At 33.2% G+C, this 27,978-nt stretch overlaps 2 long non-coding RNA genes across 2 annotated transcripts; both read right to left on the bottom strand.

Annotated features, from left to right (window-relative positions):
• Positions 1-6,184: 6,184 nt before the first annotated feature.
• On the bottom strand, positions 6,185-8,147 carry LOC130015617 (uncharacterized). The gene is made up of 3 exons (XR_008790884.1): positions 8,094-8,147; positions 6,671-6,745; positions 6,185-6,275 (listed from the first exon to the last, which is right to left on the bottom strand). It is a non-coding gene; the product is annotated as an uncharacterized LOC130015617 (long non-coding RNA).
• Positions 8,148-23,623: 15,476 nt separating this feature from the next.
• Positions 23,624-25,878, bottom strand: LOC126680453 (uncharacterized). Its single transcript, XR_007641170.2, has 3 exons — positions 25,742-25,878; positions 24,319-24,393; positions 23,624-23,923 (listed from the first exon to the last, which is right to left on the bottom strand). It is a non-coding gene; the product is annotated as an uncharacterized LOC126680453 (long non-coding RNA).
• Between the last annotated feature and the right edge of the window lie 2,100 nt (positions 25,879-27,978).

Here is a 27,978-nt window from a genome sequence, read left to right on the forward strand (position 1 = left end):
AATCCAAATGTTTACCCTTTTTAGAGATTGAATCCAAACGTTTACAAACGTTACGATTTTACCTTTTTAGCGATTGAAGCCAAAGCGTTTACAAACGCTACGAAATAAATCCAAACGTATCCCTTTTTTAGCGATTTAAGCCAAACGTTTACAAACGTTACGAAACAAATCCAAACGTTACGAAACAAAACCAAACGTTTCCCCTTTTTAGCGATTTAAGCCAAACGTTTACAAACGTTACGAAACAAATCCAAATATTTCACATTTATATCGATTTAAGCCAAACGTTTAAAACTTAACGAAACTAATCCGAACGTTTAAAATGTTACGAAACCAATCAAAACGTTTACAAACGTTACGAAACAAATCCAAGCGTTTCACCTTTTTATCAATTTAAGCCAAACGTTTAAAACGTTACGAATCCAATCAAAAACGTTTAAAACGTTACGGAACAAATCCAAACGTTTAACCTTTTTAGCAATTTTAGCCAAACATTTACAAACATTACGAAACAAATCCAAACTTTTAACCTTTTTAGTGATTTAAGCCAAACGTTTACAAACGTTATGAAACAAATCCAAACGTTTAACCTTTTTAGCAATTTAAGTCAAAATTTTAAAATGTTACAAAACCAATCAAAACGTTTAAAATGTTATGAAACAAATCCAAACGTTTCACCTTTTTAGCGATTTAAGCCAAATGTTTACAAACGTTACGAAACAAAACCAAACATTTTGTTTTAATGGCTAAAAAGGTGAAACATTTGGTTTTGTTTTGTAACGTTTGTAAACGTTTGGCTTCAATCGCTAAAAAGGTGAAACGTTCTGTTTAGTTTTGTAAAGTTTGTAAACGTTTGGATTGGTTTTGTAACATTTGTAAACGTTTGGCTTAAATTGCCAAAAAGGTGAAACGTTTGGATTTGTTTCATAACTTTTTCAACGTTTAGATTTGTTTCGTAACATTTTAAACGTTTTGCTTAAATCGCTAAAAAGGTGAAACGTTAGCATTTTTTCGTAACGTTTTAAATGTTCAGCTTATATTGATTAAAAGGGGAAACTTTTGGATTTGTTTCTTAACGTTTTACAAACGTTTGTCTTAAATCGCTAAAAAGGTGTAACGTTTGGATTTGTTTTCGTAAGGTTTTGAACGTTTGGATTAGTTTTGTAACGTTTTAACGTTTGGCTTAAATTGCTAAAAAGTTGAAATGTTTGGATTAGTTTCGTAACGTTTTAAACGTTTGGATTGGTTTTGTAACGTTTTAAATGTTTGGCTTAAATCAATTTGTTTTGTAACGTTTTTAACGTATGGATTGATTTCGTAACATTTGTAAACGTTTGGTTTAAATCACCAAAAACCAAACGTTTACAAATGTTACGAAACAAAACCAAACGTTTACAAATGTTTAGAAACAAATTCAAACTTTTAAAACGTTAGGAAACAAATCCAAATGTTTCATCTTTTTAACGATTTAAGCCAAACCTTTACAAATGTTACGAAACAAATCCAAACGTTACATCTTTTTAACGATTTAAGCCAAATATTTATTACGTTACGAAACCAATCAAAACGTTTAATACGTTACAAAACAAATCCAAACGTTTCACATTTTCAGCGATCTAATCCAAATGTTTACAAACGTTACGAAACAAATTCCAAACAATTCACATTTTTAGCAATTTAAGCCAAACGTTTACAAACATTACGAAACAAATCCAAACGTTTCGCCTTTTAAGCGATTGAAGCCAAACATTTACAAACGTTGCGAAAAAAAAACAAATGTTTCACCTTTTTAGCGAATTAAGCCAAACGTTTACAAACGTTACAAAACAAATGCAAACATTTGACCTTTTTAACGATTTAAGCCAAACATTTACAATCGTTAGAAAATAAATCCAAACGTTTCACCTTTTTAGCTATTTAAGCCAAACGTTTACAAACATTACAAAATAAATCCAAACGTTTCATCTTTTTAGCGATTTAAGGCGATGTTTAAAACATTACAAAACAAACCAAACATTTCACGTTTCACCTTTTTAGTGATTTAAGTCAAACGTTTACAAACATTACGAAACAAATCCAAACATTTCACCTTTTTAACGATTTAAGCCAAACGTTTACACACGTTACGAAGTAAATCCAAATGTTTCACCTTTTTAGCGATTTAAGCCAAACATTTACAAACGTTACGAAACAAAACAAAATGATTCACCTTTTTAGCGATTTAAGCCAAACGTTTAGAACGTTACAAAACAAATCCAAACATTTCCTATTTTTAGCGATTTAAGCCAAACAATTACAAACGTTACGAAACAAATCCAAACGTTTCACCTTTTTAGCGATTGAATCCAAACGTTTAAAACGTTACAAAAAGGTGAAACATTTGGATTTGTTTCGTAACGTTTTGTAATAACCCGTAAAATTTTATTTCTTTTATCGTTGGATTTTTGGTAAAATTCGAGAGACGTTTTCAAATTTGGGTAGTTTTTGGGTTGGTTAGGTTGTTTTTTGGTTTGGTTGGCCTTTGGGACCCTTTTTCCATCGGTTGGGTCTTTGGTTGGCCCAACCAAACATTTGCTCCAAAGGTCTCGAACGAGACCTATGTTTGAGCTCAGTCTCGTTCGAGACTAGCACAGGTCTCGTTCGAGACCTGTGCAGAATTGCTGGTCTCGTTAACCGAGCACAGGTCATTTCCTTCCTACTTTTTAGCAGCGATTTCACCCTATTTCTTTCACTATTTAAGTCCTTTTTTAACCGTAATTCATTACCACACTTCATACAAACCCTAGCCGCTTTCCCTACTCAAATTCACTGATAATTATTGAACTAATCATCTATGAAAAACCTTGGTGTCATCGGTAAGTTTTCAGTTCTTGGTTTTTAGTTTTTCTTATAAACGACCTCTCCGTATTTTGATCCGTTCGTAACTGTTTCAGATCCAAATTCAGTTCTGATTCGTCCTAGTCGAAGTAGACCCACGTCTCTACAAATCTCGTCTTTAGTTTCGCAAAACGGTACGTTATTCTTTCAGTTATAGCCGCTGCCGTTTTACCGTCTTCAAGTTATTTACAGTTTTGAATTCTAAAATCGATACCTTTGTTATTCAATTCATTTGCATCTGTTTCTAGATCGAATTCAGTCCGGTTTCTTTCCAGCAATAGTAGACTCGTTCCTCTACAATTCCCATATTCATTTTTGTCAAATGGTACGTAAATAATTCTGTTTCAGTCGTCTCCGTTTCACCGTAGTTGCTTGTTTTGTTGATTCTGTTTAGTGTATATAGTTGTCACGACCTAATTTCATGGATCGCGACCGACGCTAGGGCATGGGTATGGTTGTACTAAAACTCGTAGCAAGCCTTGCGGAAAACAACCAATCATACAAACCTGCAGAAAATCCAATGCTCGGGGGCAACCGAGACTCCAACTTAAACAAACAGTTTATATAATAATATTTCCAATAAATTATAAATAACTAGAGTTAAACAATTTAATATGCCAAAGTATAAAATAAGTAAGTCATACCCAATTCGACAATAACTATAATAATATAGACCTCTATTTTACTACTGAGGTCTAAGAATAAAAATTAGTTTGACAATTTGTTAAGATGAAATAAATCTCCGGGGAACAAAGAATCGGAGATCAGTGGACTCGCTCAAAATAATAAACCTGGAAAAATTGGGGAAACAACAGGGGTCAGATATACTGAGATGAGTTCGCAATACTATTTACATTTATTAAGTTTAAAACCCTTAAATCAAAACCCTTTTATACTAATATAATATATGATTATGGAATAACAGTATTGAAATGATCCCAGCGTAAGTATGACATAGCATACTGAAAACCCAAAGTGGACGGGAACAAATCCTCGTCATATACCAGCGTAAGCAAGACCTTAGTCTGCCGATCTCAGAGTACTTACTGGTGCACACAATCTCGATACAAGCCTATCGAGTAGTCGTTTCAATTCAGATACATAATCGCTTAAAACAATTCAAAAGCATTTATAATATTAAAATATGATGCGGTACTTAATAAAGCGGTAAATAGCACTACAAACTCACTGCTTGCTAATCCACGTGAAAACCTGGCAAGAGACAAAACCTGAATCGACTCTGAAGCATGCACAGTCGACGAGTCTAAGAACAGAGTAAAAACAATTATTAAAATCAACCCCTAACTCTAGAGAGTACTAGACACCACATAGGACTAGCAGAATACCGAGTCAAGCATAAATATAGCTAGAATAGAATGAACAATTCGAGTCAAAAAAAAACCATATCGAGTAATGAAATACTAAAAATAAATAATTAAGCCAAGTCTATTGGGGTTTCCGCTTTAAAATCCGTTCCGAAAAATATTTCTTAATAATAAATAAATAATAACTTAAATCCATTTTCTCAAATATTGGGTTAGCCGAGTTACCAATAACTACCAAACTACCTCACATGTCGGGTGACCCAAGTCTAACCTGACCCAAAATAATTTATCAAAAATATAAACCAGAGTTTATAATTCCCAAATTTTTTTGATATAATAAATATGATGATATCCAATTATAAACCATAGTTTATAATTATAAACAACTTTAGTAAAATAATAAACCAATATTTAAAACGGAACCCAATAGTTTTAATTTCAAGTAACTTAAGTTACAATCAAAAACTTAATCAAATAAGTTTTAAAAACGTTCAAGGGCTAAATTGTAATTTAGCCAAAGTAACATACCAAAAAAATAGTTAAAATCAAATATAATTACCCGAGTAATTATATTAATTCAGATTATAAAATAAGTATTAATTTCAATTTGTCAATTTATAACTCGAAACGAAAACCAAAAATTAAAATATAAATTTAATCACATTAGCACGCTAAGGCAAAATCTCAAATTAACAATTAAATAATAACTAATAATAATTAATAATTTAATTTAAAATAACTCAAATATTATTTTTAGATTTTAAAATAATATTATCGAGTTGCTATATTTCAATGTGAAATAGAATACCCAAGTAACTTAAAACAATTAATTAATAAGTAAAATTTGAAATGGTCAAAAATAACTTAAGGAATTGAATTTAATCAAACATAATAAGGAATGACCCAAATGGCCATTAAGCCATCAAATTAAACATACACAAAAAAACCCAGCCCGCCACATTATCGTCATTGACAAACCCATATAACCATCAAATGCAGAAACCATGAAGTCACAAAACTTCAAACCTTCAAAACCCATGAAACACTTAACCAAACCATATCAATTCTCAGATTTACTAATTTAATCCTAACCTTAGTTAAACAACAATAAACATATGATACAATTGATAAGAACAATGAGAAAAAGTATTGAACCGAGCCATAAAAATAAACAATGATAAGCAACCAAGAAAACCAATAATAAATCATCGAGAAAATCAAAACGAGGGGCTAAAATCATATCAAACGATGTACAAAACAATCACACATAAACTAACAATCGTATAAACAACAGAATCCGGTTTTCTTAAACAACAAAAATTTTGCAGAAACTATAAACGAATAAAATCAAACATAACTCACAAAAATAATAAAACGGCAGCGACTATAGCGGATAGATCTACGTACCGATTTATGAAAAACGAAAAGCAAAGTTGTAGAGGAAAGAGTCTACTTCCACGGGGATGAGACGAATCTGAATTCGATCCAAAAACGGCTACGAACGGATCGAAAAACGAAGGTATCGATTTAGATATCAAAACAGCGAATAATAGAAAACGGTAAAACGGCGGCGGCTATAGCGGAAAAGATAACGTACCATTTAACGAAAATGAAGATGGAAATCGTAGAGGCGTGAGTCTACTTCGACTAGGACGAGAAGTGTCACGACCCAATTTCATGGATCGCGACCGGCGCTAGGGTATGGGTATGTTCGTACCAAAACCCGTAGCAAGCCTCGCGGATAACCTTATATACAAATAAACCTGCAAGAAAACCACTGCTCGGGGGCAACCGAGACTCCAACCTAAGTCTAACAGTTTATACAACAGTTCTAATATCATAAGTTGATAATAATCCGAAACTGTGAATCATGTCTCAAATATAATAATCCAATGTAACATGCCAAAGTATAATAATATAAAAGTCGTACCACCACGACAAACCAAAGTATAATAATCAAACACTATACTAGTTCTATTGCAGTCTAAGAGTTTAAAACAACAGACTAGTTTTATTGACATAAAAACCTCCAAGAATCAAGAATCGGAGTGGACCAGCTTTCAAATCATAAACCTGGAAAATTTGGGAAAACAACGGGGTCAGATATACTGAGATGAGTTTGCAATACTATTTACATTTATTAAGTTTAAAACCCTTAAATCAAAATCTTTTATACTAATATAATATGATTATGGAAAACAGTATTGAAATGATCCCAGCGTAAGTATGACATAGCATACTGATAAACCCAGAGTGGACGGGAACATATCCTCGTCATATACCAGCGTAAGCAAGACTTTAGTCTGCCGATCCCAGAGTACTTACCGGTGCACACAGTCTCGATACAAGCCTATCGAGCAGCTCGTTTCAATCCAGATCCATAATCCGTAAAAACAGTTCAAAAGCATTTATAATATTAAAATATGATGCGGTACTTAATAAAGTGGTAAATAGCACTACAAACTCACTGCTTGCTTATCCACGTGAAATCTTGGCAAACAGCTAACCCTGCGTAGACTCCGAAGCACGAGCATTCGACGGGTCTAAAACAATGTATAAGTTAAAATCCATACAACCTCTAACTCTAAGAATACTAGACACCACATAGGACTAGCATCTTGAACACAACCAAAGTACAACCCAAGTAAGGTAAACATCTATGTATCAAACAAACCAAAGAATTCATATCATTCACTTTAAACAATTTAGGCAAGTTAGCTTAGATGAGTTCGTATCCATAAAAACAAAACCGAAGTCCTTTTCATAACTTAAATAGTTCTTTTAAACCAAAGAGTTTCCTAGAGTAGTGTGTTAGCCTTAACTGCAATATAGCTCAACACAACATGTCGGGCGACACAAGTCTAACCCGACCCAACCATAAGCCAAAGTGAAAACCAGAGTATAAAACCAATCCTTAAATAAAACCAAAGTCATTTGAAAATAAGAACTCAATCCATAGCTTAACAATGTCAAACTTAAAAGCAATAAATAATATAGCTTGCCAACACTTGACAAGTTTCACCCAAGGTATACATCACTTAAAAATGCCATCTTAAATTCAATTAATAGGATTTAAACACCTTTTAAAGATTTAAACTCAAATCTAAAATATTAACTTAGATAGCCATAACACCTTTGTAAAATTCACCATAACTTATATACCATAACAACCACTGATTTTTAAAACGACCCAAGGTAAACTATCATTTTATAAATGTCCAAAATAGTTTATAAAATGTATTTCCAGCCATTAACAATTTGATCAAAATCAAAATTAAGCCAAACCACTCAAATAATCAAATTTGACAATTTTGCCGAAAATTGCCTAAACTAGCCAAACGATTCAAAACCAACAATCGATGAATCAAAATATGTCACTACTGATTTAAAAACATCAAAACATCATATAGAAAATATTAGATCAGTAGATATAGCATTTGAAAACCATTTTGCAATCGTTGCGTTTAACTTTCGTAGAATTGTCAATTTCGCAAATCGCAGAGATTTTACAATACAAACCAATTTCAATTCTCATTTACAAATAAAAACTTTTTATATCAGTAGCAATTGATATAAGAACACTTAATAATCAATCAATTTGGATTCAACCATTTAAATAATTCATTAAACGAATCCAATTCGCACAAGTCTAGAAATCGCCTATTCATTGTTTAATTACACCAATTCGTTATTGAATCATGCCAAACACTATCCAAAACTTATAACATCAGATCATATATGTGTAGCCCATCATTTAATCATATAACATCAGTAGCTTAAATATAGCATATCAATAACGACGATTCAATCCATCAAAATCCTATATTATGCATTTCTAGGCAAAATCACACAACAACGAATCCATAAATCAATTAGGAGTAAAAACATTACCTAAGAATGATGGACAAGATTATAATTGATGTATTAACCCAAGGTTCAAAGGGCAGGACCGAATTCAATTGGATCCACAAGCCACCAGCGAAGAACACAACGTAGAAATCGCGTAGATCTTGCGAGTATGATGAAAAATCAAGTTTTTAGCGTAATGAATCGCATCGGGGCTTGTTAGAACAAAGGAACTGTGTATTTTATATAAAAATATTCGTTTCAGGGTTTGTGAAAAAGAAAAGGGGGCTGCTCACATGAAAATATGGGTCTACTTATAGACTTATACGGGCTTTACATGGGCTTTGATAAAACCACGATTTAATTATCATTTTGAGAGTTAGAAGCATCCAAAAAATGGGCCTGATCCGATATTTCAATTGGGAGATATCAATGTTTTATTAAAACAGGACAGTTCTGGAAAACATGCGAATGCTGTTTTGATATATACCCGAAAATAAATTGAATCAACATCAAACACATACAAGATCATGGGATACATATAAGACACTCAAAAAGACACAACCAAGGTATCACAAGTGTTACTTCTGACATATAACCATTCAGAATCAAGTTCAGAATAAAGTTCGAAACATAACAAGAAAAATGTTGAAATGCAAAATAACAACGAATGCAAGAAAACAACCAATTTGTAACGGATAACCAAACTGACAAATCAAGTTTGAAAACACGGGGTATTACATTCTCCCCAACTTAAAAAAAAATTCGTCCTCGAATTAAACACAAAACACAATATACGCGCACAAAGCAACCAAAGTAAAACATATAACACAAATTCAAAGTACTAAAATAGCATCGAACATTCGAAGCAACGCTAAACCTGACGTACCTCAAGCAATGAAAGATAACAATTCCACATAATGGACTCTGTCCCCTAAGTATACTCCCCAACTATATAACCGAATAAAACTGAAACCATAGGCATACCTCCACTCATCAACCTACGCACTTGCACAATCACAACTCGACACGTTATACCTCGAATGATAATTCAAATCACCACTTACATAAAACAACAACTCAAATTTTTACACCAAGTATGCGCAAAATTATAAATTCGACAGTTCAATACTCCAACTATTACCTAAGAATTATAAATTCGACAGTTCAATACACCAAGTATAAATTCGACAATGCAAAATTATAAATTCGACAGTTCAATACACCAAGTATGCGCAAAATTATAAATTCGACAGTTCAATACTCCAACTATAAACCTCCAAAATTATTCAACTATAAACATTAAACATGCTCACAAGGAAGGTTACTAAACTCGTGTTCGAGTTCTAATAGCTAATAAGACAACCTTGAGAAGGTTCAAGGACAAGCCCGAAACTCAAATCACAGATCTTACAATACCAAAATCTAACAATTCAAATGAATACCTCGAAATCCCCATTAATAACATCATGCAATCCTTGCTACCTACTTAACATCTCTACACCTAGTATCTCATATCAAATATATAAATAAACTTGTTATATCAAACGAACGGTCTAGTCAAAATTAACTAGATAAGGTTCTCGCCAATATAAATCAGCCAACTTTAAAACATTATGAAAATCGAGTTGTACACACGACAAGGACTAAGCTAGACAAGACCATCAACCTTAACGAATCAATAAACACATACTCACCTACCGACATTCAAAAGAATATATCACTTTAACCTATGATAACGAAATCTCCAAGTTACATACAAACCGACTCATTCAGAAAGATTCTTCCACTCATACCATAAGAAAGCATACATCCCAAAGTTACCTAAGGTAATTAAATACCAATATACACCAATATTGTTTCACAAACTAAATCTATGCTGCACATAAAAGCTTAAATAACCAAACAAAATGATATCAAATTTTTCAACAACAAAAATTCACAATCAATAGTATCGATCAACCAACCTTTATTGTCGAAACCTACTCATCACGATTCTCGAATCAGCTAACTCATAAATCCGAACCAACTGAAATTCTCAATATTGTTTCACCAAATATAACTGTAAACTTGCAAACAAGAGATCACCTAAATCACATTCACCAGTAATCGGGTCATTGGTTATGCTCAACACCAAACTTATCGGGAAATAATTCAAATTACAAAACATTACAACTTCACTCTTCTCTTTAAAAGACATTAATATCTTATAACTTCTTTTATATTTAAAACCAAAATACTTTTACTGTTGGGAAAACTCCAGTTTTGAGAACACATTAAAATTTTCAAAACATTCGTATTTCAATTTACAGTTACACCTTACTTTCAAATAAGTTTTCAATTCTATAAAACCGTTCAACTAACAAATTTTTTATTCTCTTTAATTCAAACTTGATAAAATCTTATCCTTTGTCAAAATGGGAAAATAAATTTATATTGAAAATATCCTCGCTCGTACAATATTCTATTTGAGTATACCAAAATATTTAAACAAAATCGAACATATAAAAACCAAACTTCTTTTAAAATCACAATATATGCACACACGTGGAGAATAACCAAATCCCCTAATCCAACAACTCTCAAATCACAACTCGGAAGTTAGCACGTAAGCCTTCCAATCTGACCTCAAAATCCTATCATACTTATTACAACAATAACTCGAGTGCAACCTTATATCCAATACTACTTCCTACGAGACACAAAATTATGATACTACAGACCAATCAATCATAACGTAATCGTCCTCAATTCAGCACCATCATCACAGAGTATTTATCTAGCTACCTTTCGGTAAAATTTCAAACCATTTGAAATTCATCAACTTTATAAATACATTTATCCCAAGGTGACTCGCGAGTTCATTTTAAAACATTTTTCTCAAAAACACTTTATTGCTAAAATCTACTTTACATAATTCTGCGCCAGGGTGATGACACCTCTCATCCCCAAAGAGTTGCATCCAACTCTAATCTTTTCAATGCATATGATGCATGTACTATTATGCATAGACCAATTATTTTTTTTCTTTATATTTATTGAACATACTCTGTGCTCAATGCAATTCCCTATTCGTGACATACAAAAATGCATGTTCATGGTATGTCTGGGGACAATTACGTGATAAAAACATTTCAAATACTCTAACAAATATTCATCTGAAATCAATTACTCGATAAAACATTTTCTAGATATTACCCTCTGTGAGATGTGCACTCGATAGCCTCAAAATATTTTTCAAACCCCATTCTTGCAATTCACTAATCATACAATACTATCAAACAATTCAAACCGATAACTACTATAAAATCTCTTATAAGACAATAAACTGTTAATAAGCTTAAACTTAACTCAAGGGAAAACAATACATCACATACGTTTTTACAAAACAAACCACCAATTGCCGCATCGCATCATCCAATCTTGACGAAAAACACCAGTGTATTAATGCACCAATCTATCTCTTCGAATAAGAATTTCCAACCTCCTTGTTTAGGATAATCAAAAACCACCAAGGAAACGTTTTCTTCATCTTACTCATATCAAAACCCTAAGACTTCTATCCACAAAACAACACACTAAATCCAGCGTAATCCGAAACTGAAACTAAAGCAATACAGGGTCTAAACGAAGGTCCTACTCACAATTAAAAACCAACATCGAGGTTAAGCCAAACAAACACCTGATAGCAACGACCTCATGTGCTATCAGCACAATAAGACAAACAAGATAAAACAACTAACATAGAAAACTTAGCCAATATACAAAGCATACTAACACGAAACAACATAAAAAGATGTGATTTCCACCTAATCATAAATCACCCAAAAATGCCTTAACCCGTATTTAACCCAAACATCTTGCCATATAACAAATCATAAACATTGTAGGCAACTAACATGCTATCAAAAGAAACGAGCATGCAACATCCAATTGATCATTATATATCTACCGACATGGTATACAAAACCCATATAACCTAATTAGATCTCAAATCTTAAAATAAAACATGCCATAGTATACTCAGAATCGTAAAAAAAATTATCAACATGTAATAAATCATCGATCAAGAGTACGTATTAAAATTCATTTTGAAATATAAAATCACCCACAAAAGGTTTCAAGTCTAACTGAGCCCCACGGTTTAAAACAAATTGATTTTCGGAAAACTTCCTTCTATAAACCAATTAATTAAAATTTTCCAGTGTATCTTAATCCACAAAACCATCGAGTTAGCTGAGTCATTACAACTACCAAGCTCAACTTCCAAATTTGGGTGACCCAAGTTAAACTCGAAATAATCTTTTATAAAACGTATCCAAAACATTTGTAAATCCGGAAAACTTTTTAATAAAAACACAATCTTTTCAAAATAAGAGCTCAAGCAACCCAAGTATCAAAAATCATCTCAAAAATTTAAGTGAGAAAATATTTGATCTCAAACAATCATTCTGTAAGAACCTAAGCAAGCCAAACATAGTTACCAAACATATGACCAAACGACGCTTCAAACGTCGACATACCACAACATGGTAAAATAACATCCAAAAATATTAATTTTTCAATACGGTGGGAAAATCTCATAAATAATATTATTTTGTAAACAATCGTTTGTCAACACCAAGTCAAACGTAGGATTCTAAGATACGAAAAATTCTTTTTACTTGAAAAGAAATAAAAAATCACACACATATGTTTTTAAAACCAGACTTCTCTTCCGATTCTCGTGTCAAAACACAAATCAAATCAAAATATTTTTTCCATAAAACCAACGCGTGACCAAACAACGTGTAGCCACAACACATGCTTAAAGATTTATCACAAAATCCTTTAAAAACCACATAAGGCCAACGCCTAACGTATCATAGTACGTGCCAACCTATTTAGCACCCAACAAACATAGCCAAAACAAATGTACTCACCAACGAGGTGAAAGCAACCCAAATATAATCAAAATCATCCAAGGTGTAAAAGCCAACAACTAATTGTTGGGTTTTATGGGTTCATAACGCAGCGGAATTTCAAAAATTTATCTAAAAACCCAAACCAAGATCCATGTAATTCGAATTAACAGAATAATTACTTACTTGTATGTCGAATTCAACAGCAATGTAGGAAGGAAGGAGGTGGTTCACTTTGGTGATACCTGGCCTCGGATCAGAAACGCCTCCAAAAGAATGCGTTCTCTACGAGTATCCACACGAACAGACCTTAGCCAAAACTAGTGCTTGTGTGCTAGCACTATTGCTTCACAAGCAATTTCGAATTTTAGTGATTTAGTGAATAATGAATTTCGTGATTCTCAAACCAACTGCTTAATGAGTATTTATAGTGATAAATAACACTAGGGTTTGAGACAAATTCGAATTTCAATCTCATTGCAATTCTACAAGTTTATGTTTATCAAAAACTCCTTTTTGATAATTATCCATATATATTAATTACTATATTTATTAGCTTCCAAAAATAATAAATTAAGGAAAACACTTATCCTTAAATTTCGAATTAATATATATATTTATTAATATATATATATTACGAATTATATATATATATATATATAATTAATCACTTAATCACATTGGGCTTGTACAACCCATAACTGTTTTGGGCCTGTTCTTAGTGTGCGACCCTGTAGGTTCATATAACGTCGGCAGTAGGCTCGAAATCCCTATTTCAGCCCACAAGTCATAAGTGGCCTCTAGCAAGACATTATGACTACCCAAGTTATATGAATATCGATAATCCGATTTAACCATTTACAATAATATTTTAATCCCTTTGTCTCTCGATATCCAGATTGAATATAAGGCATAGTTATGTCATCCTTATAACATTCAATCATTAGTTTCTTGACTCTAAGTAGACTGAAAATGATAACTTCTTATCAATTAGCATGGCCATGCATTTTCTTCAGTCTATCTTCTTCAAGGGGCCCATAGATATCTTACTCAAATAAATGAGGGACAAATTCCTTCTCAGTCACTCACATTTCTCACATAGTTACTTTCATATCCAATGACAATCTATTCCATTATCCTGTTAAAGATAATGTAAGACTGTATCAAAATATGAAATAGCTATGTAGAAATCCATGATGATTTCAAGGTCAAAGGATTATACTAATAGAACTGTAATGAGAATTACTTATGACAGTGATCTATGTAGTATTCTCACAGTGGGTCATCCAGTGCCTTATTTCTCAAATAGCACCTATGATTTGACTTAATATCTCATATACATGATTAGTAAAACATAATCATCAGTCAACATCATACTAGTCTCAATGTTCTATTAAGACTAGGGATAGATGGTATATAATTCTTTTATTAAACCTAAGGGTTCTACTATCAAGTCACATACTCGATGACCTTAGAAAGAATTAACCATTCACGTATTTTAATCATTAATATAAAATGATAAAAAACTGCCAATCAATAAATAATAAAATGATAAAGTCAAAACATGGTCAAACATGATTGACCTAGTGCATATCACTAACAATCTCCCACTTGCACTAGGCCCAATCTACATTAAATCTAATTCCCATGGACCTAGTATGACTCTCATGCTTAGGCTGTGGAAGAGCCTTAGTTAGCGGATCAGCAACATTATCATTTGTCGAAACTCTGCATATCTTCACGTCTCCTCTCTCAATGATTTCTCAAATGAGATGATAACGTCTAAGTATGTGTTTGGATCGCTGATGTGATCTGGGCTCCTTTGCTTGTGCTATGGCCCCATTGTTATCACATAACAAGTTCACTGGATCGGATATACTAGGAACAACTCCTAATCCAGTTATGAACTTTTTGATCCAAACAGCCTCCTTAGCTGCGTCTGAAGCAGCTATATACTCAGCTTCTGTTGTAGAATCAGCAACGGTGTCCTGCTTCGAGCTCTTCCAGCTAAAAGCACCTCCATTCAAACAAAACACATATCCTGACTGTGATTTATAATCATCAATGTCAGTTTGGAAGCTAGCGTCTGTGTAACCCTTTACAATCAGCTCATCTTCCTGACCACCATATAGCAAGAATGCATCCTTGGTTCTTCTCAAGTACTTAAGGATGTTCTTAACTGCTGCCCAGTGACTTTCACCTGGATTTGACTGGTATCTGCTCGTTGTACTCAAAGCATACGAGACATCAGGTCGAGTGCACAACATTGCATACATGATAGATCCAATAGCAGAAGCATATGGAATCTTACTCATGCGGTCTCGCTCATCCTGTGTCTTAGGACACTGAGTCTTGCTGAGACTGATGCCATGTGACATTGGCAAGAATCCTCTCTTGGAGTCTTGCATACTAAACCTGTTTAATACCTTATCAACATAAGTGCTTTGACTTAGGCCAATGAGTCTTCTAGATCTATCTCTATAGATCTTGATGCCTAATATATAAGCAGCATCGCCCAAGTCTTTCATTGAAAAACACTTCCCTAACCATGATTTAACATTTTGCAGTATGGGAATGTCGTTTCCAATGAGTAGTATGTCATCAACATAAATCACTAAGAAAACAATCGCTCTCCCACTAACCTTCTTGTACACACAAGGTTCATCTTCATTCCTGATGAATCCAAACTCTTTGACTGCTTCATCAAAACGAAGATTCCAACTCCGAGAAGCTTGCTTTAATCCATAAATGGATTTTTGAAGCTTGCAAACCTTTCCAGAATTCTCTGGACTGGCAAAACCCTCAGGTTGTGTCATGTACACATCCTCAAGTAAGTTTCCATTAAGAAACGCTGTTTTGACATCCATTTGCCATATCTCATAGTCATAATATGCAGCTATGGCAAGGAGAATTCGAATGGATTTGAGCATAGCAACTGGTGAAAAGGTTTCATCATAGTCTATACCATGTATTTGTCTGAAACCTTTTGCAACTAGTCTTGCTTTATAGGTATGCACATTGCCATCCATGTCAGTCTTCATTTTGAAGACCCATTTGCACCCAATGGTTTTTACACCATCCGTTGGGTCAATCAAGGTCCAAACTTGATTATCATACATGGATTGCATTTCAGATCTCATGGCTTCGAGCCATTTTTCAGAGTCAGGACTATTTATGGCCTCTTGATAGGATGTGGGTTCTTCTTGATCCACAATCATCACATCATTGTTCTCAGTAATGAGAAATCCATATCTCATAGGATTATGACGTGTCCTATCAGACCTCCTTTGGCCTTGTGGTACCTGTACTGGTTCAGCAATTGCTTGTTGATTCTTTTGAGGTTCCATACTTGGTACAATGCTATTTTGTGGTTCTTGAATTTCTTCAAGTTGTACTGTACTCCCACTGGTTCCTTTGGAAATAAACTCTTTTTCCAAAAAGATACCATTTCGAGCAACAAACATTTTGTTCTCATAAGCATTGTAGAAGTAATATCCTTTAGTTTCTTTAGGATATCCTACAAAAAGGCATTTGTCAGATTTGGGTGCTAATTTATCTGAAATTAGTCGCTTCACATAAGCTTGACATCCCCAAATCTTAAGAAAAGACAAACTAGGAGTTTTTCCAGTCCATATCTCATATGGTGTCTTTTCAACTGCCTTTGATGGAACTCTATTCAAAATGAATGCAGCGGTTTCTAAAGCATAACCCCAAAATGAGATTGGAAGATCAGTTTGACTCATCATTGATCGAACCATATCCAATAGAGTTCGATTTCTCCGTTCAGACACACCATTCCATTGTGGTGTTCCAGGTGGAGTCAATTGAGAAACGATCCCACAATCTCTTAGATGATCTACAAATTCTTGGCTTAAATATTCACCACCCCGATCAGATCTTAGTGTTTTAATATTTTTACCAAGTTGATTTTGTACTTCATTCTTAAATATTTTGAACTTTTCAAAAGATTCAGATTTATGTTTCATCAGATAAACATAACCATATCTACTGAGATCATCAGTAAATGTAATGAAGTACTGAAATCCACCTCTAGCATTTGTACTTAATGGACCACATACATCTGTATGTATAAGGCCCAATAAGTTTTTAGCTCTTTCACCTTGTCCAATAAAAGGTGTTTTTGTCATTTTGCCCATTAGACAAGATTCACATGTTTCAAATGATTCATAATCAAATGAATTCAAAAGTCCATCTCTTTGAAGTTTTGATATGCGTTTCTCATTTATATGGCCTAAACGACAATGCCAGAGATAAGTAGAGTTTAAATCATTTGACTTAAACTTCTTAGCATTGATGTTATAGATTGATTTTTCATTAGTGTCCTCAACATTTAAAATATAAAGACCACTACTGCGTGGAGCATATCCATAAAGAATGTTATTATGCGAAATACTGCATTTATTATTCCTAATAATAAATTCAAAACCATCCTTGTCCAAACAAGAAACATAAATAATATTCCTACACATGGTAGGTACATAATAACAATTGTTCAAAGATAAAATAAGTCCACTAGGCAAAGATAACTCATAAGTCCCTACAGCTAAAGCAGCAACTCTTGCTCCATTTCCAACTCGTAGGTCCACTTCGCCTTTTGTCAAACTTCTACTCCTTTTGAGACCCTGCACATTAGTACAAATGTGAGATCCAGATCCAGTATATAATACCCATGAATCAGAAGTAGAAAGATTAATTTCTATAACATGAATACCTGAAGTGGTAGTCTCACTACCCTTGTTCTTCTTCAGATCATCCAGATATTTCTTGCAATTCCTTTTCCAATGTCCAGGTTCCTTGCAGAAAAAGCAAGTTCCTTCCTTTGGCGGTTTTGCTTTGGGTTCATCCTTGGTCTTGGGCTTGGACTTGGGTTTAGACTTCTTGAAAGCCTTTCCCTTGCCCTTACCAGACCTTTTCATACCCTTTCCCTTGTTGACCATAAGAACATCCTTAATCTCATTCTTGATGTTCTTTTCAGCAGTTTGAAGCATCCCATGCAACTCTGTGGTGGTCTTCTCCATATTATGCATATTGAAGTTCATGATGAAACCATCATAAGCCTCAGGCAAAGATTGGAGAATAATGTCTGTAGCCAACTCTTGGGCAATTGGGAGACCGAGCCTGTCCAAATGTTCAAGATGACCCTTCATCTTCAAAACATGAGGACTAACTGAGCCGCTAGTAGTCAACTTGCAAGAAAGCAAATCCTTGATGGTATTGAACCTTTCAATTCTTGCTCTCTCTTGGAACATTTCCATGAGATCAGTAATCATGGTGTAAGCATCCAATTCCATCATTTGTTTTTGGAGTTCATTCTCCATGCATCCAAGCATAATGCAAGTGACATCAGTAGAGTCATTGAGATGCTTCGTATAAGCATCCCTTTGAGCTCTAGTAGCAGCAGGAGCTGGTTCCTCAGGGAGGGGTTGATCAAGGATGTATTCCTTTCTTTCTTGCCTAAGAACAATTCTTAGTTTTCTGTACCAGTCCAGAAAGTTAGTGCCATTGAGCTTATCCTTCTCAAGGATTGATCGCACTGATGAAGTAGGTGTAGTGTTTGTAGCCATCTCTACAACAATAAATATACAAGTAGCATTTAATAAAAGGCACGATAAAATTCCCACAACATATATCCATAATTCAAATAAAAAACCCTTAATGTTAATTTCAACAATTGAAAAATAATAGTGGGACAAGATCCATATTTCACCCTACTTCAAGTAAGCTTTGGCTTATCACTTTAAGTGTGGTTTATTTAGGTAGGTAACACTTTACCAATTACATCTCATGCAATTCTTGAACATAGAATATTAACATCACATGTAATCTTGATATTCTATCTGATACCCTAGGTTCAAAACTATTTTGATAACCTAGTTAAGTCTAACCAAATCAAACATATGGATATCACTTTTATCCAACTTATCTTACTTAGATGACTTTATACATCATGCTTTGGCATAGCCTATACATAGCAATCTAAGTCTTGACAAGTGTTATTACAATGGGAGGTATATTGAAGACTTAATATTAAATAAGGGTTTGTTATTTATCCTATTTAGTTATCCTATCTTATCACATATAAAATAATCATGCAAAGCATATAACCAATAAGATAAACATGAAAACATATTATTTCACTATTTTAAATCATATTTAACAACATTTAAAATATGTTATTCAAGATAATTTAAATCATATTTAAAATTTATCATTAAAGTATTAAAATAAAATACATGACAAAAACACGCCGGCTTAAAAGGATAACGGTCCTAAATGGGGTGTATCAGCGGGGTCCAAGGGGCGCGGCCCCTTGGCGGGGTCTGGGGGCAGCGCCCCTGGCGGGGCCCGGGGGCAGAGCCCCAGGCGGTGGTTTATTTTAATATGTTCAAAACAGATTAAAATAACCCCAAAACCCTAATTACTGCATCTTAAAAACTGTTCAGAAACAATTTATTTAACACTTAAATAACACCAGTTTCATTAATTCGGCTCATGGCAGAATTAAATACAGTTTTATAAATTATGTTCATAACATAATTAAACACAGTTTTATCAATAGAATTAAAACAGTTTCACAAACAGTTTACTAATCCTATTTAAAACAGATTTACTAATAGAATCAAAACAGTTTCACAAACAGTTTACTAATCCTATTCAAAACAGAATTACTAATAGAATTAAAACCAGTTTCACAAACAGTTTACTAATCCTATTCAAAAACAGTTTTCCTAATAGAATTAAAACAGTTTACTAATCCTTATTCAAAAACAGTTTTATTATTCTGTTTCCCCTTTTCTTATCAATTCGTATGAACATTAATACTACGAAACCTTTAATCAAATTAAAACGTAATATTAATTTAGAACAGTATATTCGAAGTTTTAATCATATTAAACGATTAATCAAATTAATTCTTCATACTGTTTTTCATACAATTAATCACATAAACGTTTTATGTATAAAATCTCTTATAGGACAATAAACTCCCAATAAGCTTAAACTTAACTCAAGGGAAAACAATACATCACATACGTTTTTACAAAACAAACCACCAATTGCCGCATCGCATCATCCAATCTTGATGAAAAACACCAGTGTATTAATGCACCAATCTATCTCTTCGAATAAGAATTTCCAACCTCCTTGTTCAGGATAATCAAAAACCACCAAGGAAACGTTTTCTTCATCTTACTCATATCAAAACCCTAAGACTTCTATCCACAAAACAACACACTAAATCCAGCGTAATCCGAAACTGAAACTAAAGCAATACAGGGTCTAAACGAAGGTCCTACTCACAATTAAAAACCAACATCGAGGTTAAGCCAAACAAACACATGATAGCAACGACCTCATGTGCTATCAGCACAATAAGACAAACAAGATAAAACAACTAACATAGAAAACTTAGCCAATATACAAAGCATACTAACACGAAACAACATAAAAAGATGTGATTTCCACCTAATCATAAATCACCCAAGCATGCCTTAACCCGTATTTAACCCAAACATCTTGCCATATAACAAATCATAAACATTGTAGGCAACTAACATGCTATCAAAAGAAACGAGCATGCAACATCCAATTGATCATTATATATCTACCGACATGGTATACAAAACCCATATAACCTAATTAGATCTCAAATCTTAAAATAAAACATGCCATAGTATACTCAGAATCGTAAAAAAAATTATCAACATATAATAAATCATCGATCAAGAGTACGTATTAAAATTCATTTTGAAATATAAAATCACCCACAAAAGGTTTCAAGTCTAACTGAGCCCCACGGTTTAAAACAAATTGATTTTCGGAAAACTTCCTTCTATAAACCAATTAATTAAAATTTTTCAGTGTATCTTAATCCACAAAACCATCGAGTTAGCCGAGTCATTACAACTACCAAGCTCAACTTCCAAATTTGGGTGACCCAAGTTAAACTCGAAATAATCTTTTATAAAACGTATCCAAAACATTTGTAAATCCGGAAAACTTTTTAATAAAAACACAATCTTTTCAAAATAAGAGCTCAAGCAACCCAAGTATCAAAAATCATCTCAAAAATTTAAGTGAGAAAATATTTGATCTCAAACAATCATTCTGTAAGAACCTAAGCAAGCCAAACATAGTTACCAAACATATGACCAAACGACGCTTCAAACGTCGACATACCACAACATGGTAAAATAACATCCAAAAATATTAATTTTTCAATACGGTGGGAAAATCTCATAAATAATATTATTTTGTAAACAATCGTTTGTCAACACCAAGTCAAACGTAAGATTCTAAGATACGAAAAATTCTTTTTACTTGAAAAGAAATAAAAAAATCACACACATATGTTTTTAAAACCAGACTTCTCTTCCGATTCTCGTGTCAAAACACAAATCAAATCAAAATATTTTTTCCATAAAACCAACGCGTGACCAAACAACGTGTAGCCACAACACATGCTTAAAGATTTATCACAAAATCCTTTAAAAACCACATAAGGCCAACGCCTAACGTATCATAGTACGTGCCAACCTATTTAGCACCCAACAAACATAGCCAAAACAAATGTACTCACCAACGAGGTGAAAGCAACCCAAATATAATCAAAATCATCCAAGGTGTAAAAGCCAACAACTAATTGTTGGGTTTTATAGGTTCATAACGCAGCGGAATTTCAAAAATTTATCTAAAAACCCAAACCAAGATCCATGTAATTCGAATTAACAGAATAATTACTTACTTGTATGTCGAATTCAACAGCAATGTAGGAAGGAAGGAGGTGGTTCACTTTGGTGATACCTGGCCTCGGATCAGAAACGCCTCCAAAAGAATGCGTCCTCTACGAGTATCCACACGAACAGACCTTAGCCAAAACTAGTGCTTGTGTGCTAGCACTATTGCTTCACAAGCAATTTCGAATTTTAGTGATTTAGTGAATAATGAATTTCGTGATTCTCAAACAAACTGCTTAATGAGTATTTATAGTGATAAATAACACTAGGGTTTGAGACAAATTCGAATTTCAATCTCATTGCAATTCTACAAGTTTATGTTTATCAAAAACTCCTTTTTGATAATTATCCATATATATTAATTACTATATTTATTATCTCCAAAAATAATAAATTAAGGAAAACACTTATCCTTAAATTTCGAATTAATATATATATTTATTAATATATATATATTACGAATTATATATATATATATATATAATTAATCACTTAATCACATTGGGCTTGTACAACCCATAACTGTTTTGGGCCTGTTCTTAGTGTGCGACCCTGTAGGTTCATATAACGTTGGCAGTAGGCTCGAAATCCCTATTTCAGCCCACAAGTCATAAGTGGCCTCTAGCAAGACATTATGACTACCCAAGTTATATGAATATCGATAATCCGATTTAACCATTTATAATAATATTTTAATCCCTTTGTCTCTCGATATCCAGATTGAATATAAGGCATAGTTATGTCATCCTTATAACATTCAATCATTAGTTTCTTGACTCTAAGTAGACTGAAAATGATAACTTCTTATCAATTAGCATGGCCATGCATTTTCTTCAGTCTATCTTCTTCAAGGGGCCCATAGATATCTTACTCAAATAAATGAGGGACAAATTCCTTCTCAGTCACTCACATTTCTCACATAGTTACTTTCATATCCAATGACAATCTATTCCATTATCCTGTTAAAGATAATGTAAGACTGTATCAAAATATGAAATAGCTATGTAGAAATCCATGATGATTTCAAGGTCAAAGGATTATACTAATAGAACTGTAATGAGAATTACTTATGACAGTGATCTATGTAGTATTCTCACAGTGGGTCATCCAGTGCCTTATTTCTCAAATAGCACCTATGATTTGACTTAATATCTCATATACATGATTAGTAAAACATAATCATCAGTCAACATCATACTAGTCTCAATGTTCTATTAAGACTAGGGATAGATGGTATATAATTCTTTTATTAAACCTAAAGGTTCTACTATCAAGTCACATACTCGATGACCTTAGAAAGAATTAACCATTCACGTATTTTAATCATTAATATAAAATGATAAAAAACTGCCAATCAATAAATAATAAAATGATAAAGTCAAACATGATTGACCTAGTGCATATCACTAACACTAATCACTCAAATTAAACATCATATATGGCACAACAGCCAACAAAGCATCACCCGAAGTAAACACCATATACGGCACAACAGCCAACCAAAAAATCATCCAAAGTATATCTCATATATGGCACCACGGCCAACAGATCACCCAATGTTTAAGCAATAAACATTATAAAGTAAAGCATCAGTAACACATAAGACCGACCCTCGACATTCCTATAGATGAAGGTAGAAAATTTTGAAAACAAAAGATGACGTTTCAAAAGACAAGACTTGAATCCTAATTCCGCAGTAGATCCTATGACATGACAAAAAAAACACTTAACATGCCTCAAAGCGATAAACACATAACATGCAATTATTTGGCCTTAGTTCGAAACTAAAGCTCTGATACCAACGTTGTCACGACCCAATTTCATGGATCGCGACCGGCGCTAGGGTATGGGTATGTTCGTACCAAAACCCGTAGCAAGCCTCGCGGATAACCTTATATACAAATAAACCTGTAAGAAAACCACTGCTCGGGGGCAACCGAGACTCCAACCTAAGTCTAACAGTTTATACAACAGTTCTAATATCATAACTTGATAATAATCCGAAACTGTGAATCATGCCTCAAATATAATAATCCAATGTAACATGCCAAAGTATAATAATATAAAAGTCGTACCACCACGACAAACCAAAGTATAATAATCAAACACTATACTAGTTCTACTGCGGTCTAAGAGTTTAAAACAACAGACTAGTTTTATTGACAGAAAAACCTCCAAGAATCAAGAATCGGAGTGGACCAGCTTTCAAATCATAAACCTGGAAAATTTGGGAAAACAACGGGGTCAGATATACTGAGATGAGTTTGCAATACTATTTATATTTATTAAGTTTAAAACCCTTAAATCAAAATCTTTTATACTAATATAATATGATTATGGAAAACAGTATTGAAATGATCCCAGCGTAAGTATGACATAGCATACTGATAAACCCAGAGTGGACGGGAACATATCCTCGTCATATACCAGCGTAAGCAAGACTTTAGTCTGCCGATCCCAGAGTACTTACCGGTGCACACAGTCTCGATACAAGCCTATCGAGCAGCTCGTTTCAATCCAGATCCGTAATCCGTAAAACCAGTTCAAAAGCATTTATAATATTAAAATATGATGCGGTACTTAATAAAGTTGTAAATAGCACTACAAACTCACTGCTTGCTTATCCACGTGAAATCTTGGCAAACAGCTAACCCTGCGTAGACTCCGAAGCACGAGCATTCGACGGGTCTAAAACAATGCATAAGTTAAAATCCATACAACCCCTAACTCTAAGAATACTAGACACCACATAGGACTAGCATCTTGAACACAACCAAAGTACAACCCAAGTAAGGTAAACATCTATGTATCAAACAAACCAAAGAATTCATATCATTCACTTTAAACAATTTAGGCAAGTTAGCTTAGATGAGTTCGTATCCATAAAAACAAAACCGAAGTCCTTTTCATAACTTAAATAGTTCTTTTAAACCAAAGAGTTTCCCAGAGTAGTGTGTTAGCCTTAACTGCAGTATAGCTCAACGCAACATGTCGGGCGACACAAGTCTAACCCGACCCAACCATAAGCCAAAGTGAAAACCAGAGTATAAAACCAATCCTTAAATAAAACCAAAGTCATTTGAAAATAAGAACTCAATCCATAGCTTAACAATGCCAACCTTAAAAGCAATAAATCATATAGCTTGCCAACACTTGACAAGTTTCACCCAAGGTATACATCACTTAAAAATGCCATCTTAAATTCAATTAATAGGATTTAAACACCTTTTAAAGATTTAAACTCAAATCTAAAATATTAACTTAGATAGTCATAGCACCTTTGTAAAATTCACCATAACTTATATACCATAACAACCACTGATTTTTAAAACGACCCAAGGTAAACTATCATTTTATAAATGTCCAAAATAGTTTATAAAATGTATTTCCAGCCATTAACAATTTCATCAAAATCAAAATTAAGCCAAACCACTCAAATAATCAAATTTGGCAATTTTGCCGAAAATTGCCTAAACTAGCCAAACGATTCAAAACCAACAATCGATGAACCAAAATATGTCACTACTGATTTAAAAACATCAAAACATCATATAAAAAATATTAGATCAGTAGATATAGCATTTGAAAACCATTTTGCAATCGTTGCGTTTAACTTTCGTAGAATTGTCAATTTCGCAAATCGCAGAGATTTTACAATACAAACCAATTTCAATTCTCATTTACAAATAAAAAAATTTTATATCAGTAGCTATTGATATAAGAACACTTAATAATCAATCAATTTGGATTCAACCATTTAAATAATTCATTAAACGAATCCAATTCGCACAAGTCTAGAAATCGCCTATTCATTGTTTAATTACACCAATTCGTTATTGAATCATGCCAAACACTTTCCAAAACTTATAACATCAGATCATATATGTGTAGCCCATCATTTAATCATATAACATCAGTAGCTTAAATATAGCATATCAATAACGACGATTCAATCCATCAAAATCCTATATTATGCATTTCTAGGCAAAATCACACAACAACGAATCCATAAATCAATTAGGAGTAAAAACATTACCTAAGAATGATGGACAAGATTATAATTGATGTATTAACCCAAGGTTCAAAGGGCTGGACCGAAATCAATTGGATCCACAAGCCACCAGCGAAGAACACAACGTAGAAATCGCGTAGATCTTGCGAGTATGATGAAAAATCAAGTTTTTAGCGTAATGAATCGCATCCGGGCTTGTTAGAACAAAGGAAATGTGTATTTTATATAAAGATATTCGTTTCAGGGTTTGTGAAAAAGAAAAGGGGGCTGCTCACATGAAAATATGGGTCTACTTATAGACTTATACGGGCTTTAGATGGGCTTTGATAAAACCACGATTTAATTATCATTTTGAGAGTTAGAAGCATCCAAAAAACGTGAAAACTTAACACATGCTAGAATATACTCTTATGAACAACATATCAAAAAATGGGCCTGATCCGATATTTCAATTGGGAGATATCAACGTTTTACTAAAACAGGACAGTTCTGGAAAACATGCGAATGCTGTTTTGATATATACCCGAAAATAAATTGAATCAACATCAAACACATACAAGATCATGGGATACATATAAGACACTCAAAAAGACACAACCAAGGTATCACAAGTGTTACTTCTAACATATAACCATTCAGAATCAAGTTCAGAATCAAGTTCGAAACATAACAAGAAAAATGTTGAAATGCAAAATAACAACGAATGCAAGAAAACAACCAATTTGTAACGGATAACCAAACTGACAAATCAAGTTTGAAAACACGGGGTATTACAAGAAGGATCCAAGAATAACACTAAAACGAAAGAACAAGATTCAAAATACGAAAGTGTCGTTTAAAACTCAAAACAGAAATTATTAAGAACAACAACTTACCGAATATGAGAACATATAGAGATGGATTTAGACAATGAAATTCAGAGAATTTGGAGAGGGAGTGCGGCTAGGGTTAGAAGTTTATGAAGGAAAGATTTTTACGATTCAAAAAGAATTTAAATAAGGAATACAAGAAAAAAAACCATTGCAGCAAAAAGATAGGCAATCTACTGTTTCCCAATGAAATAGATTTCTAACAAATAAACTTGCATGGACTTTAATGAATTATTTGGGCTATGGGCATGCATGAAATCACGTAGACAAACATGCATTAATATGGGCTTGATTTATTCATAGTTTTGCATGGGCTTTTCATATCTTTTTTTTAAATAAACAATATGCATAGGCCAAAATTTAATAATATAAACCGAATACAAATCGAATCACGACTCAATCAACAAATGACTCAAATAAAATTAAATAAAAATATTTAATAATAATAATAGATTACCTAAAATTCGATGGAATGTAAAAATAAAAATAAAAATTTAAAATAATTTAAAAATAATAAAAAGAAAAATACAAGATATTACATTCTCCCCAACTTATTAAAAATTCGTCCTCGAATTTAAAACGAAACCAAAGTCATAATAAAATCAGTTATAGTACGCATGAAAACACACATAACGCAAAATACGAGGTAACACATTCTCGACAGAATTAACAAAAACAATTACGTATAACAATTTCTGATTTCCAAAATTACTCACGACCGAGTGACAACTTAACGAAAATAAAAATAAAAATGCAATTTCAAAAGATTTAAACCAAACTCTTACCAAAAGATAATTCTACCACAAATGAAAACTGAGGAGTGTTAAACGAAACGAAATATAATTTAACCGAAAACACGCTAAAAATTTTACGGACATTCTCCCCAGCTTATTGAATTACGACTTCGAATTTACAACTGATTTAAAACCTCGAAGGACCACCACACGCAAACCCGAAAAACTCTAAGATCAACAATTTGGTACCTCAAATGGCTCCTCAAACACCACATGTGAACGAATTAAATATTTATTTCTCAACCCAAAATTCAAATCGAAAAATAATTAAGCCAAACTCCAATGCTACAAACCAAAAAATACAGACACTCTCACTGGAATTAATTTTACATCACTTAACGCCTACGCACTATAAACGTATAGTGGTCACAATACCAATTACCTCAAATAAGAAAGCTTAGCAGCAAATCAAAATGTCATTCAGATCAATGTGCTTTCACAAAATAACGGCTGCAAACTAAACACCATTAGAATTGTCTCGGTTCAACCAATTAAGATCAGCTCGACAATACTATTAACTTCGAAACCAAAATGTACGAAAACACAAAATTTTCTAAAGAAAGCCTAACTTAAACTTCTGATAACAATTTTTTTTTCA

The sequence above is a fragment of the Mercurialis annua genome, linkage group LG5 (assembly GCF_937616625.2).
Source record: "Mercurialis annua linkage group LG5, ddMerAnnu1.2, whole genome shotgun sequence".
Lineage (NCBI taxonomy): Eukaryota > Viridiplantae > Streptophyta > Magnoliopsida > Malpighiales > Euphorbiaceae > Mercurialis > Mercurialis annua.